Below are 23,156 nucleotides of genomic sequence, written 5' to 3'. Positions count from 1 at the left end.
ACTATTGACATGAGTAAGCTGGAGTGGCCGTGCACACACAGACCTTGCTATTTTTTTTTTTTTTTTGGTATGAGTTAGGTTTTAATCACCAACATAGATACAAACACTGTCTTCTTGTTATACGCACTTAATTTTGTAAGTATATATGACCCGTGCTGTCATCTGAGCAGCTCATGCAATGCGCAAATTGAATTCAGCTAAAATATTGAAGGCACTGGAGATCTTTAAAACATTGCACCGGAGTTCGTATTAATAGTCTTATATTACAAATGTATAAACATATACGAATTGAAAATAGCGAACTTTCATTCAATGTGAGAAGTAGCGGTTATGAAAATCTATACATCGCGTGTCACAGACACTCAACCCATCTTGAGTCAGATAAAATATGGCATTCTACTTACTATACAGCTGTTTTGAACAATTTTCATTTACCAGAATGATTCCCGTGTCACTCAAAAATGTGTCTCTCACTATATATATGCTGTTATCGTGTTTAATGAAAACAATCTGAACTGACAAATCAGAGTTGTGTGTAACATGTATAAAGAGCTTCAACTATCGTACTTTTCTGTAAATATTCGGCACGTTTGACATAATACGCCATGATCTGTACAATGTATTTTCAATACCGAACGTTACCTTGCGTTTCATTGCATTAAATGCATATCAAAGTAAGAGAATATCTTATCAGAAGTTCCCTGAGAGCCTTCATGAATTATGCTAATGTCTTTTTACCCTTTTACCCTGTATTAACCAAAAGTGTATACACACTTTAGTGGATTCCTTGATTGTCTGTTTCGAGCTGCAAGGCCTTCGTGCCAGGTACTGTTAGATACTGGGTATGATGAAATGCGGTTCGGATTGTCACCATGTTTATAGAAAAATCCTGACTTCCTAGACTACACAAAATATCGTGTCAAACAATGGTTAAATAGTGTGACAGCTAGTTTAAGTAGTTTTGAAGTTAAGCAGCAATGCAGGACTCTAGCCAGTGATTGTGTAACTACAACTTGCAACTTTTTTCTTATAAACACTTCTTGCTAATAGTTTAGATTCTATGTATACCTAAGCATGAAATTTCAATAATAAGACTGATAAGTAAAGAGATTATCATTATAATATAGATTTATTGTCATTACAAGATGATAAATAAAATGAGCGCATAATATTGTTCAAAAATAATCATTTTATTTTAGATGCAAATGAAGACACACAGATTATCATATAAATACACACATACTATTAAATATAGACCTGCCTACAGTACGTGTCTTAAATACTTGAAAAGGTAGTCGATGCTCGTTTGGAAAGCCACTTGTCTTTCAACAGTCTCCAAAAAGAACACCAGTCTGCATACAAAAAAGTTCACTCCACTGAGACTGCATTACTGAAGGTTCAAACTTCTCAACTCCCTTGACCATAATGATGTAATAATGTTAGTGAAGCTTGACCTATCAACTGCTTTCGATACCATTGACCACAAGACAATATTGCACTGCCTCCACGACTACTTTGGTATCGCAGGGAAACCACTCGAATGGATAACTTCACATCTGAGCGACCGCTACCAAACTGTGACCATAGATAGTGAATTGTCAAAACCAGTGCGAGTGACATAAAGTGTCCCAAAGGGGTCCGTTCTCAGGCCAAAATTTTCCACAATGTACACTAAACCAGTTTGTACAATATGCAAGAAACATGGACTAAATCACCATTTTGACGCCGACGATGGGCAGCTTTATTCATCTTTCAAACCAACAAATCCGGTGTTGCAGAAGGATGCTTCACGCTGTGTTGAAAACTATCTCGTAGAAATTGTATCTTCGGTGAACAGCAACATGTTGAAAATTAGTGCCGATAAAACTGAAGTCATTGTATTTACCTCTCAAAGAAACGAAAAATATACTGAATCAGTTTCTGTTAAAATTGAAAAAGAGAACATTAAACCATCTAAGTTTATAAGGAATCTTGGTGCTTTTCTAGACTCCAAAATGAGCATGGTAAAACATATTAACTCAGTTTGTAGATCAGGATACGGACAGCTACGTCAAAAAGGCCACATTAGGGAATACCTAAATACAGATGCTACAAAATCGCTAGTAAATTCACTCGTCACTTTTCGCCTTGATTATTGCAATGCGCCCTTGTATGGTGTTCCGAAGGCCTTGCTGAATAGACTAAAAAATCTTCAGAACACTGCAGCTCGAATCATAACGAGAATAACGCGTTATGAACGCATTACACCGGTATTTAAAGAACTGTATTTTATTTTACACTTACTCACAGAGTGGACTTTAAGATTCACATACAGAGCATTGCATGACCAATCACCGATCTATGCTAAAGACTTGCTAGAACTCTTTCAGCCAGCAAGAAATTTGAGATCCAAGAACAACTCAAAACAACTAGTTGTTCGAAAAAGCAAAACTGTGAGGTACGGTGATCGTAGTTTTCCATCAGCTGCACTAAAGTTATGGAATGCTCTTCCGGCTACCATTAGAGACGCTTAAAGCTTGGATGCTCTAAAATGATCATTAAAAACACACTTTTTCTTCAAGGTCTATTGAAACTAACTTTGCACTGGAAAACAAGCTGTTATATGACTTTGCAAGAGAAATTATTTACATTTGTTTATTGTTCTTTGAAATATCTAGTACAGTTTAAATGTAGAGTAAAATCTGATTCAGACTAGATACCTTTTATTGTTGATATATTTTGTGTTGTATTGTATGTCCATATCAGTCTGTGATATGTAGTTTATACAGCGCTTTTGAACACTCATCTTATGGATGAAAAGAGCGCTATAAAAACAACCCTTGAAAACATTGCAATATAAGATTCTTACTTAGCCTGATGCACATGGACTTCAAGGCAAGATCAATCCAAGTCAAAAGGTACATACAAAATGTATTGTATTCTTTCGTTCATAGTAACTTTTGTGTTCCTCATTTTCTGATTTTATATCGATATTGAATAATTTGTGGCAATATTATCTTTTTTTTCAACGTACATTGAAAACTGTCATCAAATAAATAGGCGGAAATAACAGTCCGCCCAATAAGACATAAATGAAAATCTTGCAGGCTCGGTTGAGCCTGTTCATGGACGGTTGTGGAAATGCAAGCTAAGGATCACGCCTTCTAGCCCCGGGTTGAGCAGAACTCGACATTTACACAATCACGTTGTAAGTACCAGAATATAACTTAGAGACATCTGCAGATGTATTTATTCGGTGGTACACAAAGAACATTCAATGATTAACAGAGTGCAATGCAATGAAAAGCGGCGTGTGGTACCGAGATAAAATAATGGATTTGCTCTGAACGAGTAAACAAGGGGCAGAACAAAACAAACCTGAATTTTGAGATCTGTGGTTATGGATCCTGCATATCACAGTGACAACCAAAAGAAAATTTAAAAAGCAGGGACCATATTTAAAGCCAAGTAAAGTTCATGATGTAAATATATTTTAACAAAGAGTTCTCTGACAGAGTTTTATTCAGCCAGAGGAAGGCCAAATCAAATTATTTGTCACGTTGGCGACCTTTGTCGTTATTTCATGTAAATTCTAAAGAGTTTTCGTGTAAGCGTCTTTCAGCAGACATGCGTAAATTACATACACATGCTTTTTTCTAGTTACACATAACTTACAAAATTCAGCGAACGTATACAGCTTTAAAATTAAAATTAGAATGGTTACATGTGTTTATAAACATTGAAATATTACACAAAAAGCAATCAAAAACTAGCCCAGCTTTACAATCGGTTGGACCTGGCGGTCTGATAGTCACGGGCTCTATTTAATTTGTAAACATATTTATGGCCAACCATTTGATATTATTCTGTAGACGGGGCTTTCACTATTTATGGAAAACAAATTCTGATGTTGGATGTGTTGGAAAAAATATTCTGACGTTAACATGTTAAAAAACACCTCTGGCTCCCATATCAATAAAAAACATTCTGGTTCCAGTTCAGATTGAAAAAAGAAATATATTTCCATAACAGCCTCAGTCTTTACTTTATTGCATTTAAATGCAATATTTCATAGTTACATTATATGGTTTGTATAAATATTATATATACTGGAACCAGAATAGTTTCTATTGATTTGGAAGCCAGAGCTTTGATATACAGATCAGCTGGAAACACATGCTTCTCGATCCTCAGATGATAACCAAAACGTGTACAAAGGCTCCGACTCTAAGTTTCTTCAAACCAACCTTTTTATGTCAAGGAATTACTCTTATTTGTGTAAACTCACTAGAAGGAAATCCTTGGAGTGACTTATAACAAAATCCAGTTAGCAAAATACACACCTGTATCGATTTATTTTGTTGTCGATGCATTTGGTAAAGTTTTTAGTGACTTCAAAACGAATATATATACTTTCATTGGGTTTTCAAGAAACTTTGATGGAAGACCTCACATTACTCGAAGCAAACAAATATATTTTATGTATTGATATGTGTAAAAAAGATTGTGACACATAATACTATTATACTTCTTTTATTTTACATGGATAAAGGAAAAGAATTAAGAAGTTACATGAATAGATGTTACAAAATGTACTTATGTTACGCGTTTGTAGGAACAAGTGTTTATTTTTTTGTCAAAATAGTTCGCAAATTTCATCTCATTCCTAAAAATCGGCCGAAATACGAAATATCATATTAGAAAGATGTTGGAAAAAATGCTTTACAAAATAGATTGCAAACAATACAAACAATCACACATTTAACACAAAAAATGCAATGTCATATTAACAAAATTCATTAATGTAAATGATATAAACATATATACATATTTTAAAGTATTTAAGTGACCCTAGGATAAAATACTGTGTTCAACACTGTGATATGAAAAGAAAAAATGTAATCGTCCATTTACGAAATGCTGTACAAAAAAATTGGTTTTAAGCAGGCTTTTGAAAGCAGCCAGCGAGTTAGCTTCTCTGCTTTTGACGGGAAGGGCGCTCCAAAGCTTGGAATGGAAGTGAACGAAAAGCGCCGATTGCCATCGTCACGGTTTTAGTCTTTTGTATAACCAGTGTTAGCGTTTCTTGTGATCTTAGGTTTCTGACCGGTTTATACACTTCTATAATACCCAGTATATAGGCAGGGGAATGATCGTGTAGAGCTTTAAAGTTATGGGTCTGACCCTTGTTCTGCAGCCTGTATTTCACGTGAAACGAATGTAGCTCCTTCAGAACTGACATCAGTAGTATAGAAGCTATAAGGATATTATAGTGTGTCACATGAATGTTACTACGGTTTTCTGAGAAAAGGTATATTTGATAGTAAGTTACATCCCATTTTTTACAACTGGCCAGAAACGTATTCCGTAGTGTTTATAGAAGTTACAATATTGTTACGTTAATGTTATAAGAACAGAACAGAACCGATAGTTTATTAAGACTTGTACATAGTACATTATCTATAATACATATTCTTTACATATATAATATCATATATAAGGATGTTACTTATGTTAAATGTGTGCGAGATGAGACGTCTATTTGTGGCCTGTTTCAACCCATTTCTTAAATAGTCCGAAATACGAGATCATTAGTATTATATGGAAGTAACAAGGATGTAACACTGACTTCACCGGATGTTACTTATGTTACGCCCGCCTGTGAAGAAGTGTCTATTTTAGTCAACACAGTACACATGTTTCATCTTAATTATGAAAAAATGGCCAAAAACTTCCTTAATAGTGTTTTAAATATGTTACATAGATGTTACTTTTGGTACGTGCATCTGAGAAGAGGTTCTAATGTTAGTCATAATGTTACCCTTGTAACACCCATTCGACCGCCTGTAACACCCATTCGACCGTATTGCAACATCAGTAGAGTTGTGTAGAAGTTACGTTGATATTACAAAGACATTACATGGATGTTACTTTTGTAACGTGTGTGTGAGTCAAACTGTTACGCATGTTATAACCTATAACTTGCCTTTATCCGTGATACGACATCTGTGGAGTTATATAGAAGTAATAATGATTTTACAAGTAAGCTACATAGATGTAGGGGAAGAGTCTTTTGTTAGTCAAAATAGTGTTCATTTTACATCTATTTTCTTGATTTCGGGCCAAAATATGATGTTACAAGGATGTTACATAGTTGTTACTAATGTTACGTGTGTCTGAGAAGAGGCTTCTATTTGTAGTCCATTTCCTACATTCCTACATTCGACCAGAAGGCGGCTTGAGTGGAGTAAACAATAGATTTCATAATCTATAATCAGGTTACGCAATGGTACATTCTGTTACGTGATGTGATTCTTGTAACAAATGCCAATTATGTCACGAAATTGGGCAAAGTTTGTATAATATGTGTATGAAATAGTACTCGATTTCATCCAGACCCAAACACTAAAAGAAAAATGATAATGAGCCAAATTATAAACATCTCTTTTAACAGTACATATATTGCGTTTCTATAAAGAAGCACCCATTTCAATTCTGACAAACAATATGTTATAGATACATATAATTAGTATCTAGTGTTGAAAATAGTAAGATTTTGAAGTATAATCTGCGTCCTCGTTATTATTGTGGTTCGAAGTAAATACTAGCCCTTTCTGTTGATGTAATTATTCTGAAAAAAAAACTTTTTATGTTGTGAGTTGAACAAAGATACTAATTCAAAATAATGCTTTGCATAAAGGCATATGGCCATTTTGTTTAAACCAAAGTTCATCCGCTAAACAACAGGCGAAGTAGTTGTGCCCCGCCTTTTACTAAAATAATTGCTGTACCTTCCATCAAAGTTCCAGCAGCCCCACCGACAATTACTCCTGTAGCTCTTCTAACTGGCGCAAAGTCCTCTGTTTCATCTGTAGAAAACGATTACGTGTGAGCTTGTTGAAATAACAAATCATTTTATACTCTCATTTGATCCTTAAAGATTTGTAAGAGGGCTGCCCTAATAAATCGTAGGCACAGGGAGAAAATAGAAACAAGAACATTCTGATTATTTTCAATAAATAAAAATGACTCTTACAACAGCCTATTAACTATAAAAACTGTTTTGAGTTTATATTGAGGTCCCTCCGATATGAGTGGTGCAACTAGTAAGATGCAACAATATATTATTTTGAAGCTTCAAACTGTCAAAAAAACGGATAATATTTTCGCTAAACGTTCATCAGTAGATCAACGTAAGGTAAATCAAGATGACGCCACACTGTGAAATTTCAAATAAGTGACATGTACACACGAATGATCTAACGCGGCGTACCGAGAAGCTACAAAATTCTGTTTATAGAATAAGTCCTCCTTATACTCGAAAGAAGCTAAATGATATTAAGAGACATTATAATGTTTCGAAGGTACTAGTTTATGGGTGGCAACGCTTACGTACTTGATTCAGAAATAGGCCCTAGGATGACCAAAAAGCTGCGGTGATAGTAGTATGAGTAAGATACAAACCGTCACAAGCGCCAACAGTGTATTCAATATCCAGGATAATATTTTGAGAATGAGAGACTATCGTTGACGGTAGTTGTGTGCCAAAGTGCGCTGGTAGCTGTCGTATGTTTCACTTTAAAATCATATAGGTTTATAATTTTTACACGTATTATATTGGTATTTTTTTGTGAGAACGCCGTTATCACTGAGTAAATGAAAATATAGGCTTAACAAAATATCAGTGACATTGCTCAGCAGCGATTTTGATTAAACTTTCTATGGCCCGTGATCTTTTGTTGTGGGTTGAATTTGCAAATGCAAAGACAAAAAGTGTCAAAAGAACCCTAAAGATTATAATCTCGGACTCGTCTTTTATGAGATAGGGCACAGTGTGATGGAGTTATTTGTGGTTTAAAATCATACTTAAGGCAAAACACATATTTTGATAAAATGTGACAACACATAAGTTGCTTCTTGGACTCACAAAAGGTATCAAATCGTTCAATTTGTACGGTCTAGCAATAACAATTTAGCCTTTGTATACATGTACGGAGAACCCATGTACTGGCGCACAGAGTATTCTTGATTCAATGACAATATAGAATGGATACTTGAAAGGTGTAATGTTCATATAATATTATTACTGTGGACTCTGAGGCTGAAATTATTGTGTCTAGTCATATTTCAAGCGTGGGGAAAGCATACTATTATCAAATATTAATGAATTTGTTGATAGACAATCCGCTAATGCTTCCTCAAGGAGACGTTTTGTCTATAATGAACTCCTACAGAAACACCCGCTAATGAAAACATTAAGTCTGATAGCTTGCCGACTATCAAAACAAGTAGAATGTAGTTACCATGTTATTAATGCAACACACCAGTAATGTAGTGCCCTCTCTGATGTAGGAGTTATTGATTCGGATCCGGTAGCATTTCGACAAAAAAAGGAAGCATTTTAATTTCATTTTAGAGCATCAAGTTACTGTTAAACAAAAGATAAAACCGCAGTGTTTGCTTATTTGAAAACGTTATCTGCAAATAAACGTATTGCTATAATACTGGCTAGCCAGGTTCAGTTTAAATATTGTATCAATAATTATATTATTGGTTAAATTATGTTTGAAATATAGTTGGTTATAGAAAAAACACGTTTGGGGTAAGTCATCAAGCTGCTGAATTGAAATCTTACATGTCTTATGAAATGCTTTGTGTAACTTTTGTGCTTAACTTATATTTTTAGAGAACAAAATATATTTCATTTATCATCCAATAAAGTCTTTAAATTAACAAAACAGTTACTTTGACCATAATCTTATTTATATTGACTCAAAGATATTCTGTGTTTAATGTATCGCAAACAATTTTATTATCGCCGCATTTAAGCTGGAGACAAACACTTTCTGCCTAAATCTAGGTAATTTAGAAAACTGAAGTTGTTAATAAGGCTCTGTTTAACTTCATGTAAATTAAAATGGTTTAAACCGAACATATTTCGAATCCAGCTTCTTTATGGATGTGTAAAACTACTACATTCTTATAAATCTAGCTGGCGTTGTCGGTGCTGTTGATCCACATCTGGAATCCCTTTTTGTCGGGCTGTGTAGAAAATGGATAGATATTATTGTATTACTCATTCTAATTTTGTAATTTTTACATGCTTTTAACGACATATGTTTCTAATAGTCAGAGAAATTGCAAAAGTGTAATGTTAACTGTATGAAAGACATCGACGAAATATCGAGGGATGTTAATACCTTTGTTATGTGTACAAACAGCAGTAATTGATGAATGTATTTTTTCAGTGTTCTGTTGATTTTATTTTTGTTTCAGTTATACAAAGCATGTGTGTGTGTATTTTTAACAGGACGTTCTTTATTAAGAGAGTAAAAAGACACTCACAAACAATTTCAATCTGTTCAATACTAAAAAGATGACAGAACTCTTAGCTAGTTTTACCAGTATCTGGAAGGCACCCATTTTTCTCCCAACCTGACAAATAACTATTTTGTTACATGAAATATTACAACTTGTAGATGTGTAAACAAAAGATTTTTTTTAAATGCCTACACACATTTGAAAGAAATATGACAGAACCAGCAACGAGACAAACAAATGTAATAGGATACTGTCCTAAGATTTAGCAACATAACGATTCGATATCTATAGTTTGACAGAATACTTACACTATCTATTCGTTCTTCAAGTTCTTTTATTTTTCTGAGTAACTGAAAAATAGAAATATACGTATTGTTTTCTGAGTCTTTCATAATTTCTTTTCTTCACACTGAGCATGAAATTCTGAACTGTGTGTTATTTTGAATTCCATGCATGAACTTCTTCCCAGAATAGTAATTGGGAATAGGTTTGGAAATTATTGATAATGGCTAAACTTGCAATAGTAAAAAATACAATTTAAGATTTAATTTTCTATCTTCACCAGTCGCATCAAGTATATACTATTACTTTATTAATCAGAACAAAAAAAAGAAAAGAAAAAAAAAACAACAACACAAAATAACACATTACTGTTTGCATACCTGCGATATCGTAGATCATACAAGAGCGTTTTACCAAAACGTTGTTCTTAAAGCAACTGGTAATGCGTACATGCAGCTACGATAATTCATTTAATGATATTTGCGGTCTATGGTAGGATCACTATTACGAACACTTTATGTGAGCTGTTTTTGTGGCGATGCATTTTACGAATATTCTTTCAATTTTAGATTGTTTGACTGTGAACGTGACTTCTGACTTCTCACCTCAAAAGCTATCAAGGTAATTCACAGCTCATGAGCAATTATATGTCTTCTAAACTTTAGAAATCTAGGTCAATGTGTACTCAAGATATTGTGCGGAAACGATTCATATTAACAGTTATCGTGATCAACGGACAATAGAATCGATAGAGATCAACCACTGCCTATGAGCACTGTGCCTATAAAGTTTGAGGGTCATACGTCAAGGCATTATAAAGATAAATTCCTAAAAGGCGGTTAGAGGGAGGAAGGGAGCGACGACTGACAAGGTTTATAATAATAAGTGGAATTGTTATAACTACACTTTCTGTTGATAAGTCACTAAGACTTAGTTTTTATTTTCGGCAAGATTTTATGTTACAGACAACAGTAAAATAAGACAAAATGCAAGAAATTAATGGTCCCTGGAAGAAAGAAACATTCAAACATTCTTAAGACCACTCGTTTCCTTTATGAAGTCATAGCTTATACAATGCCTTGGGTAAAACAGTACAAATAAGATTCATTTAGGGGGGTAGTTTTTAGGGTGGTTGGGAATAATAAGGATTGTTTTTTTTTTTTTGTATTTTCTGAGTTTTATGCGTGATATGAAAAATGCACTTTGTTTAGTCTGCACAAATTTTGCAAATGTAAACATGCGTAAAATAAAGAAAAGATATAGAAAGCTTTTCTACAGTATATACATCTATCTTCAAATAGTTTTTTTTTCAAGTGTAGCATGCTAAATAGATATATTTTCTAACCTGGTGTAAGGCCTACAACCAAACAGTAGGTGGAGCCTCCTTAAAATAAGCGAATGGGAATCAGGTTAAGAAACGCTTAATAAAGGTGAATCAGCTGACTGACACTGATAAAGGCACTAGTTACCTGATTCAGAAGAAACATTTACTGATAAAACTAGGTTGGCTGAAGAAAAAACGGAAGAAATAAAGAAATAATTAAAGGGGCGAAATACACACAAATTTTATTTCTGAGTCTTATAAAAGGCATTTTAAATGTACTACTTAAACATAACGATATCCCCTTGATGTCAAAACATGTAAATAGAAACGAATGGGTTTTTTTTTTTTGTATTTCCTTAGACTGACATGGGTGGTCCTTTGTTCTACTTTCGTATTTATCGCTTTTCCATAATCAGTCAGAAATTCTTTGGGATCACGTGATTTTAAAATTCAGCTATACTATGTCCCAACGATTACGTGATGTTTATACGGTTTATAAACACTGGATCTTTCTCTTTGAGGAGGTGAGTGGATAAAAGAGCCTTCTGAGGCGGCGTTAATAACCGGGAGTTCATGCAGACTGTATACAAAAAGGAGGGTGAGTTGTTTTTGTTTACTTTTACTGCGTGAATAAACGGGTTTCATTCTTGTAACATATTATTACATATTATTATTAACATAAGGGCATATGAAACTTGTTCAGTATACCTCTGACTTTCGATGAAGATGGTGACAAGTGAGTATTCCCTAACAAAAGATATGTTTCATTATTTTGGACCGCCTATGAAGCTTAAAAAACGCCCTCCTTTTCAACTTACTTCCCCAAAGAGGCCGAGCCAGTGTTTACAGAAATAGATTGAAATGAAGCATAAGGAATTCAGCATTTTTGTAACTTGTCAAAAATGTAAATTTTTCTTCCTTTCGTACAATGTACAAATTAGCTCAGTGGTCAAGAACACTGATTAAATTATTTTGCCTTGTCGGTTCGAAACTCAGCAATCATGGCAGTTAATTTTCTTTTTATTTTTGCATAGAAAAATGATTCCTTTAATTTCACTGTGACACAATATCAGAGGCCGATTTGGCAGATGAGAAAAGTTATGTGATATTAGTTAAATGCATGTACTAAGCATATAAATAGAAAGAAAATGATTAACATATGTTTATAAAGACATATTTGCACTTAAAAACCATCAAAGAAAGAAAAAAATACGGGAACAGAAATTGAAAACGATTAGGAAAAACAAACAGAAACAAATCTGATAAAAAATCGCCATGCCGATTCAAACTCATACAAAACGATTTAATGATTGCTTACTGAAGGTATCTTCATTCTAATCAATTGAGCTATTTTGCAGTACACTTATTGAACAGTTAAAGTAAAACAAATTCTGATAATTACATGTCAAGTATTGAACAAGCGATACGAAGTGTTAATGAAATGGACGCGTCCTCGCATTTGCGATGGAATCACGTTATCATTGGGGATTAGTACCTAAAATGCTATAAATTATTGCCTCGTTTTGGAGGATTCTTCTGAAACCATCCGAAGATGCGCGACAGATCCGTAAGTATTCGGAAAACATTCTTTCGGTTTGAAATAGGCAAAAGGTATTTGTTAATTTGTTGTTTATTTTTTAACATATTCATGACTATTCGGTCAGATCCGCTGCAGAGGGTCGCATTTTCAGTAAATATGAAGTCACAGCTACAAACTCTGGTTTTCATATAATACTCGATCGGACGTTAGTAGTGAAACTTTTAGAAATAAGTTATAGCGAAACACGATGAACTGTTATACGTTGGGCGGAGCCCTAGTGAAATTACGTCGTGCGACCGCCAGAGTGTATTAATACAGTTAAAACAACGTTTTACTAATCTAATTTGTATTTCATTTTAAAATTTAGATCAAATATGATAGAAATGATTCTTCGCGAATGTACAGCGCCAAATGGTAGGTCATCTCGCTCATTTGTTTTACACGTCAAACCCTGAAATTGTTACATATCTCGCGGACGATAAGTGTGCAAATGACGGCGATTTATTCTGCAAAGCGAATAAAACTCTCAGTATGTTTGTAAATTAATCAAGGAAGTTGTGCTATGTGACATTTCGTTTTATAAATGAAATTTAAATACACAATTTGATCAGATTTTAAAGCGCTATTTCTAGATGTGTGCATGGCGCTAAAAATCACGTCGACGTGACGTCGATATAATACTGTTGTGATAATTTAAACATTGCTTGTCATATCAGAATAGATCATTCATGATTTCCATTCAAAGAGTAAAAGTTTTAGTTAGTGCAAAGAAACCCTTTGCAAGACTAATTAATGTTAAATGTTCTATTGAATTGAAGTCTTTAATTTGATTTAAGTGTTTGATCTTTAGATATGAAATGCCACAAAAGCACAAAAAATAACAATAACAATTTGAACTAATTATAAAACAACAACAACAACAAAAGAAACATACACACAATAGTGGCATGCATATTTGTATCAATTATTCTTTTGACAAAATTATTACATTAGTGTCCTGCATCCCTTTTACAGTATTTAATATATAACATCATTAACTATCTGTAATATTACTAAGTTGTAAATAATTGCCATTTCTTCACTGAGCAGTGGAGTTTAAATTGACCGAATTCTTAATATATTTTAATGAGGACCTAACTCTAGTCAGTACAGATTAGAAGTGATAATGAGAAACATTTTCCAACCGCTACATAACTACTGTACGTAATTATCAGAATATGGTTTTGCTGATACAGTTGTCTTTTCTCTTTTAATACATGTCGATTAAACATCAACTTCTTTAAGTGTAATGACGTTTATAGATAACGCTGTACACATAATTACCTCTATAAGCTGGTAGGCTGACTAGAAACAATATGAACGCCGTGCAAATAAATTAGGCATCTCTGAAACACCTATCCAGTCGGTATCGGTTATCTGGAATGGTTCACTTTACATGACTTAGTTTTAGAGATAACCGGCTTGCTAAGATATTCTATATTTTTGGCTAACCGTGATTAATTTCGTAATGTTTACCGGCGCTTTTATTCTTTCTTTTTGTTTTGTTTTTCTTTCTTCGTCATCTCGTTCTTTTTTGTCTTCTTGACTTTTCTATAAGCATAACATAATTATGTCATAACATTTTTCTATTTTCCTGCTATCATATCGACAAAGTATGGCGAATATGTTAATGGGCTACTTTAATGCATATGAACCCTTACATAGTAAAATGTAAAGTGGATACATCTACCTGCACATCCATATATTATACCCAACAAAGGAGTTGAACAACCATGCACCGATACATGATCTACACTTACATCTAGAGCTACTTCAGATTTCAAGATACTAAGCAAATGGATATGTGTAGTATGTTCAGTATAGCTGGTCAAAAACTTTCCAGTTATGGTAAATATAGTGAACTATTTTAAGTGCATACACTTCCCGGTCACCATCTATGAACGCTCTTCAAAATCAAGACCTACGAAGGCATCCGATCTTGGTCGACTATTAACCACACGTTCATGTTTATATTTCCTTACCATATAAGCTCAAACTATGTCAAAAGCTTTAGAAAACTCGAAGAACTTATATGGTAATTGATTACTGTGAAGTGTAATAGATTATTGATTTATTACATGGATCAAATTCATGTAATTGATTATTTAAGAAATAATCTTTCTCATTTGATGATTTGTCATTAAACAAAATCATTGTTTGGAGCTCAGATGCGAAGGAGTTATATTACGAGGGTGCAAAATGATTTTATTCAAGAGCAAATCACTAAATACGATATATTATTTCTATTCGAACACGTTGCCAAGGATTTTCAAGTACACCCTTGACCACACACATCAAATATTTGTCTGTTTGCTGCTGGTTTCTTTTCCAGCACGCGGCAATGCCGTTCAACTCTATGACGTAATAATTGTAACGTTAGAATGTATTGTTGTATAATACCACAATATATTCAGCCTTCTTTGTTAAATAGGAAAATAAATCTGGTCGTTTTATAATAATCGATCATTTGGATGAGTTATCTAATACTTTAGATTACTTTAACTAAAATATTCATGCTTCGGCAATGATTACATTCGATTACTTACTTTTAAGTCAATCCAGAATTTATATAACGGGAAACGGGTTTCCACAAAAAGTTAAAGGTAAATAAATATGACAAAATGTCTGACCTATCATCAATTTTGATGAAGACTTACAGCATTAGAGTCTGAAATAAATGACTGTTAATAGCTTTAAAATTATGTCTTTGCTAGAGATGAGTTGAAAAAAAAAGTCAATGACATTTCCGATGCGGCGCTAAAGAATGACACTATACGAGAAATGTAAACAAAGATAGAGGATAAGTTAATTTTTACTTTCTGTAACAAATTTATTTAAGACCTTCTTTCAAAAATCGGACAAAGGATCTCCACTCAAAAATGGTTACACTTGTTATATATGCTGATCGATTTGCACTACGAAACATTTCATGATGTTCATAACCGAAAGTGGATATCTGATTTTACAACGATAAAATCCCATTACCCGAGAAAGAGATATTTTGACTATCAAAAACATTTGTTTCGCCTTTTTGACACGTGAGCAAGCGAAAGTGACTGTCTGGTCATGTGACCGCGCTGATATCTTGAATGGCATATAAGGGCAATTAACTGCTTCAATTTTTATCCAAATTATTGCCTCCCTTGTACACATATAGAAGTATTGTCATTATTCAATGTGTACACAGGCGATTACCGCGTTCAAGATGAAACCATTAAAAACACTTATAAACATTTTATGTAGTAGATTGTGTTCGGTGTAATAAAATAAATATCATGTGGCAGCGTGTGTGACATTGATAAAATTTAGATTAAACTTTCTAAAAGTCTTAAGGATGAGCTTGTAAATAGCCTAGTTTTTTTATAAGGAATTACTGTAAATATGGCTGAAAGCTATTATCCACATGTTCTAAAGATAATAATCAAATTGAAAATGTCATGTGTTCGAGATATTTATTGCCTATTCAAATCTAAAAGGATATAGTTCTGTCTATGTTCTTGCTCGTTTGTGTATCGTTCTGTAGCCATGGCTATGTATACAAAATTCATATTGAGTTTATATTACTTATCGTTTTTATATACTCATAGCTGCTATCCTGTAAAACCTCATTAAAATTTGTGTTCAGTTATCAAATGAATTTGTGCCATAAGAATTTTCATTTCATATCAAGGCCGGACCAACAACGATTACTAAATATCAACTCAAGAAGACTGTTGTTTGCACAGGTATGGCTATACAACGACAGACAAATGGACATAGACAATGTTAAAACTATACCACTAAGATCTTGTCAGTGGATAAATATCTCAAAACATCACACTTTCAATTAGAATGTTATCTTTAGAACATGTTGAATACAAACTTTTACCCGTAATTCTTAGGCACCTAAATAAACTACTAGAAATCAAAAGGACATTGGCCCAGCCTCTGGTTCTAAGGGCCCCCTCTGCAGCGTTGGCTCCTCCTCTTGGTCAAAAATACTCATATATGTATGAAGTAAATTACGTATATTATATAGTTATAAGTAGGGTGGTATCTTTAGGACATGCATTTATTTTTCCGATTAAATCATCTCGTGCGCACGATATCTTTACATGGGCACGGCATCTTATCTCGTGCACACGACATCTTGTTTCGAGCACTCGACATCTTATCTCGGGCGCATGACATCTTATCTCGATCACTCAACATCTTATCTCGGGCGCATGACATCTTATCTTCAGCGCTCGACATCTTATCTCGTGTGCACGACATCTTATCTCGTGTGCACGCCATCTTATCTCGAGCGCTCGATATCCTGTTTCGTGCGCACGACATCCTTTCTCGAGCGCTCGACACCTAATCTCATGCGCACGACATTTTATCTCGAGCGCTCGACATCTTATATATATATATATATCAAGGCCTTCTGTGGGTATTCAGGTCATCAGTATGACTGCCACTGTTTTTGCTTTTGTTTCGTTTATACTTCTGTTTACAGGGTATTAATTTCAATACACAAACTGAACAAAATAGGCAGCAAAATTTAGTTATAACGCAAAGGAATATATTTAAGTCCTTGACAAAAACCGAAAGATTTAATATTTAGGCTTCGCCCATATATCAAAGGATTTCCCCGTTTCTCCTTAATTCATGCATGCAATTTTATAACTTTTCTGACAATGTGCGACTTTATGCTGTCAGTCAAACTGCGACTAGTAGCCGTCAACATTAAATCGCCCCTAATGGATGTACGCACGTATTGAGTGTACTATATACTGACTAAAGGTTTATAGGGTTAAGTTAAACGTAGGTTTCATTGTGTACATTCAATTCGTGCGTACACTCAATGTGGGAGATTTAATGCCGATCGATTAGTAGCTGCTGTAACATGCGGTCTTTTAATCTTGAAGATAGGATGACCAATTATATGCACTGCTCTCCAAAATGATGTGATAAACTTGTATTATTGGGAAGTTTACATAACATCTGAATAGGCGGAACCCTAATTATCAACTTGTCTGTATGATTTTACTTATGACCTAAATTCACACAAAGAACCCTAATATATATAGATAAGATGTCAAGCGCTCGAAATAAGATGTCGTGCGCACGAGATAAGATGTTGTGCGCACGAGATAAAAATGCCGAGCGCTCGAGATAAGATGTCGTGTGCACGAGATAAGATGTCGTGCGCGGGAGATAAGATATCGTGCGTACGAGATAAGATGTCGAGCGCTCGAATAAATATGTATTGCGCATTAAGAAAATGCGTCGTGCGCACGAGATAAGATGTCGTGCGCTCGACATACGATGTCGTGCGTTCGAGATTAGATATCGTGCGAAGGAAATAAGATGTCGTGCGCACGAGATGATTTAATCTAAACATAAAAAAATAAAAATGCATGTCCTAAAGATACCTCCATATATAAGATATTCTTTTCAAAAAGAGCTGTATTGTAACATTTAAATCTTCAATTTGTGTATAGTAAGGCCAAGTATATAGACACAAGTCCACTTTCGGTTTTAACCGGTCCTGTGTCTCAACTTTCAAAAGTCCTTACGTCAAGAAATGTTTCTTTCTGCAAATCGTCCTGCATACTTACAAGATGTAATTACTATATTGTCCGATTTTTTGAAATAAGGTCTTAAGTGTGCAACCAAAAGTAAATCATTAACACACTCACTTTCTTTGCTAATGTTATTGAGCCGTTGGTGCGGACGTACACACATGACTGAAATTATGTTAGGCTATTTACTTAAGCTGCCGCCAATTTAGGACAGTGCGCAGTTAAGAATGCTATTAGTAAAGACCATTTATGGCCAAAAAAATGCCAAATAAAGGAAAAATCTCGCAAAGAATTGATTTTTTTTGTATAAATATTATAAAAGATGTATGTAACAACATATAAAAAGTATAGAAAAACATCATGATGCAAAATGTCTATTTTTGGGGTAAAATGTTAAAAATATAAATGAAACTGTGGATTTCTAGAATCGGCCCATAAAACAGAATTATAAATCTAAAGAGGTCAAAATCTGGCACAACATTAGACTACTATATTGTACAAAATGTTAACTAATTAGAATTCTAGAAAAAATGGCGTCCTAAATCCATTATGGTCGCCATAAAAACAGAATTATCATTGATTTATGTCAAATTATCTCACATCATTCCTTTTGCATGTAATACGCTTGTTATTCTTAGTAACAGTATGCAGTTTACCTAAGATGGAAAACATGCTGCCAACAGAATCAATACGGGGCAATAGTGAAGTATACAGACAAAATTGGCGAGTCATTCTGCAGTAGAAATTATCGTAAAGCAGCGATAACTTCCCTATTTATTCATAATACAAATAAGTATGGGTACTTGTTTTTCTCAGTAAGATTATTTTCCATCTGATAATCATGGTTTTGAGAAATAATTACATTAAAAAATGTTTTCAGTTTTGTTTTCTTTTTCACTAAATAGGAAAATGACCATGGGTCGATTCAATAAATTAACAGTTTCAATTATATTTTTAAACGTTTTACCCCAAAAAATGCATTTTTAACCATCATGATGACACTTTTCTATACTTTTAGTATGCTGTTACATACATCTTATATAAAGCTTTCACCACAAATCGATTCTTTGCGATTTTTTCCCTTATTTTCATAAAATTTAATCACCTTTACTATATATCTTAATTAGAAGCCGCCAATTTTTACGTTAGGTTGCTCAAAAGTTTCGATATCCAATTCCGTCTCTGTTTTTATAAGGAGATACAGAAAATTTAGCTGTATTAATTAGGAATCTTAAATTGCTCACTTTATATGAAACTAGTAAATTTGTTACTGTTATAAACTGACTAATTTGTTATTCATACATGCGGCCATACAAAACGCTGTAGGGCCATATCTGAGAAAAATGTTGATTGACATTTTGTATTGTGAGAGAATAAAACAGCATAAAAGCTCCTTATGCAGGCGTAATCTCGACATAAGTGCATAACAGTTTTAGACTTGTCCCTTGCGAACTTCGAAAACAATGATGGGAACCATTATAGGACAGGACACCAGATAAATAATTCTTTAATTTTTATTTGTTTAAAATATAGCTAGGAACATCCGCTAATACGTGTGTTTTCAAGAACATATTGCTCACGTGCAGTTCACACAATGCAATTTGTAAGTTAGACAATATCTGTCCTGAAGTTTAGTTTTCAACAATTATCTCTTGAGTACAGCTAAAAATAGAGGAAGTCTAGATTTTTTTTTTTAATCATAGCGAACTTTTAACAAAACATACCCATTCTTCAGATTTAGTATACTTCTGAATTCTTTGCTCAGTACTTGTTAAAATGCTTTTGAGTGCATCTGTGTCAAATGCTACTGTCCCTCGGAACTGGATGTCGCATTCAATTGCTTGCTTTTGCAACTGAAGGGCCTTAAATGCCATTGATTCCATGTCGGGTTGAAGAGATATTGACACAATGTTTCGTTCTTTTATCTACAGAAATATGGTAAATGCAATATATTAATTAATACCGCTCAATACATATGTATCTTAAAATACGTGAAATATAATTAGAAACGCTAAACATAATGTTTTAAATGGAAACTACGAAGAGCTGAAAATGCCCCTGGCAGACCCCGCCGTCAAAATGGAAAGATTTAGCAATCAGGTTATGATTTTCAGTTTTCTCTCACCGCTATGACGTACAAATTTTAAATATCTATAAATGTATAAATATTTAAACCGGGCATGAGTATAGACGATTTAGAAAACATTGGCATTCTAGTATATTATTGTATAGGCATTCATTTAACCTTACTTAATTCTTCAGTAAAACTGACCTTCGATTACTTTATGCAACGATGGAGTAATGGTAAAACTTGATACATGTATTGTGATTTGTGATATTTGAACACTATTTCTTTTAGAAGATTACTTTGGCATTACTGCTTGTCTGTACAATTTATGACTGAAGATTGCCTGCCCTGAAACCATAGTGCTTCTCAACAAATGCATAAAATCTGAAATCCGAAGAACGTATCTGGGAGAAATGTTATTCATTAATATCATTTAACATTTTCAATTGGAACTAAGCAAGAAATAAACAACAAATTTGCAATTATGAAGAAACAGGAATTATAAAGTCAATGTAATTAAAGCAGCATGAGTGTGTCAGCTTATTTCAAAATAGAAAGCCATCAACTCACATCGTTCAGTTCAGCAATGCCAGATGATATCTTTCTCTTATATTTCGTCATGCAATTAGACAGTCCCTTTATTTGCTCAAGTAGCTCAACAATCTTATTAATGTAAGGTTCTATTTCCTGTTCATCCATATTGAACTGACCAGCATGAAAAATTCTGTTTCGGATGTTTATCACCTGCAAAAACAGAAGAGATGGTCTTAACACTATTCAGAACGAGTGTTCAGATGTGGCACTATATTTGAAGCTTATTAGTTTCAATGAAATAATTACAAAATTGTCATTTGTTCTCATGACAAGAAAAGTTTTACAAACAGGATCTTATGTTTTACAGTCGTTTTATAGCTGTTAATTGAAATCTACAGATGTAAAATCAATGTTGTTATATGAAATGTACAGGTGTAAATTTGAAATAATCATGACTGTAATTTTAAACAAAAATACAGGTCTTTTACAGCTGTAAATTTCATACAGGATACGTTCAGAAATGTAGCCGAACGGGCTCAAACTGTCATCCAACGGAACAGACGTATTAGCGACGTTCTACTGCCTGTCTCAGAATGTTATGGACTGGCTCGGACGAGTTTAAAAGAAAATGTTGCTGATCAAAATTTTCCGCCAATCAATTCGTCCTGCAGACAGGTTGACTGACAACTTATCTAAAGGGAAAGGCAATGCTAATTTGATGTTAATTACATCTGCCAGGATTTCGTTAATCATTTAGAGAAGTGAAATAATTTTCAAAGTCGACGTAACAATGAGAAAGTTATGAGCATAAGATGGCCGTACTAAGAACTGAACACTCGTACTTCAATCGTACTGGAGACGTTGTATAACGTAATGCGATCGTGCGTCAATATCAATACGCGTGCACACTGACCGGATCCGTTCGTAGCTCGTTCAACCCGTTCGCAGACAGATTTTACTCGATTGCATTACATCTTTAGTGTGTCGATATTCCGTCTGAATATGATCAAAATAAATTACTAAGTTTGCAATATGTTTCTAAATAGTTCTAACGGTTTGCAGTATTTATTTATTTATGTTTGGTTAAACGTCGCACCGACACAATCATAGATCATATTGCGACTTTTCAGCTTTGATGGTGGAGGAATACCCCGGGTGCCCCTCCATGTATCATTTCTTTACGAGCGGACTCCTGAGTGAACCACCGACCTTCCGTAAGCCAGCTGAACGGTTTCCTCACATAAAGAATTGAACGCCCCGAGTTTCATGCAGTTTCTTGTTGGAATACAAAGTAGTTACAGAATAAGAGAAAAGACAAAGAAGAAAATCAATCACATGTTGGGTTAGAAACTGGTTAAAACCGGACAGAAGATTAGCAGTAGGATAATATCATCAACTGATGGTTTTTCTACAACTTTCTGACGCCGCCAATATTTGACGAACTTCTTGAAAGCATTACCCATTTAAGAGAAAAAGAAAACACTAACTACAGAAAGGCTCTAGAACCAGGAATCGAGATGGCTTTATGTATCCGTCGGGTCAGAACGTGATCGCAATTTACGTCCCGAACGTTCTAGGGACGAGGTGAGGACGTAATCAGAACTGTCTGTGAACGAGTTGTTCAAGTTACAAACTAGTTAGAACGTATTTCGACGTACTTGGAACGAAGTAGGACTAGTTACGAACTGCTTAAATCTGACTACATACGGGCTTGAAGGTGAACGAGCAATTTTTCGAAATATGAATTTATTACAAACGGACGGGATAAAGACGCTAGGGACATATCGAGAACTGTTTATGAAATAACTACGATTGCATTATGTATATTATCCGGCCAAAGTTCAAACGTTCTAGTCAGGTCGCAGCCCGCTAGCCAGGTCCCAGCCCGTTTTACGATTTATTAGGATGGGTTGGACCGTTTTGTGAACTAGTTTGGTATGACAGGGGCCTTAATATCTGTAACCAAATCGTTACGGGTTTGTACCTGTTCGTAAAGTTCTGCCTCGTCTATTTCAAAAAGCGTACAGTTTTTCATCATTTTCAGTACCAGTGCTACGTCTGTATCATCCGGACATGTGTTTGACATTTCGTTCCGCTCATTTCCATAAAACATGAACGTATTAGCCACGTGCCAATAGAATGTATTACAAATGGTTCGGTAGTCAACTTGCTTTGCTGTTCTGACTGTTTTACAGCCTGAAAAGTATAAGAATAAAAATCGTATTGAGAATGGCCTAACTTTTTTCTTGTTCATCATGTTCATATTTATCTTTTACATACATACATATACCATTAAAAGGGAGCGTTATACATACTCAGTTTAATTGAAATGTGTGGCGGAAGTTGTAAAAGGGTTATATCAATATCATTTTTGACAATGCCGAATGTTGATGGGAGATGTTTTCATATTTTTATCGCCTTATATCCGTTACGCCCAAATGAGAGCTAAAATGGCGGATATATAGATGAATAATACTTTAATTATTTAGGTTGGGAGACCGTACTGAACTTTGACACTGC

The 23,156-nt window shown here is 34.3% G+C and overlaps 1 protein-coding gene across 2 annotated transcripts in view; it reads right to left on the bottom strand.

Annotated features, from left to right (window-relative positions):
* LOC123559688 (uncharacterized) overlaps positions 1 to 23,156 on the bottom strand; it is a 108,781-nt gene that overhangs the window by 74,454 nt on the left and 11,171 nt on the right. For both annotated transcript variants that reach the window (XM_053525159.1, XM_053525160.1), the window contains exons 2-3: positions 9,609 to 9,650; positions 6,771 to 6,848 (exon numbers count right to left, since the gene is read on the bottom strand). The gene's annotated coding sequence lies outside the window, so the exon portion shown is untranslated. The remainder of the gene's footprint in view (positions 1 to 6,770; positions 6,849 to 9,608; positions 9,651 to 23,156) is intronic.

Source organism: Mercenaria mercenaria, chromosome 15 (assembly GCF_021730395.1).
Source record: "Mercenaria mercenaria strain notata chromosome 15, MADL_Memer_1, whole genome shotgun sequence".
In the NCBI taxonomy this organism is placed as follows: Eukaryota; Metazoa; Mollusca; class Bivalvia; order Venerida; family Veneridae; genus Mercenaria; species Mercenaria mercenaria.
This window is presented reverse-complemented; position numbering and strand designations above follow the sequence as displayed.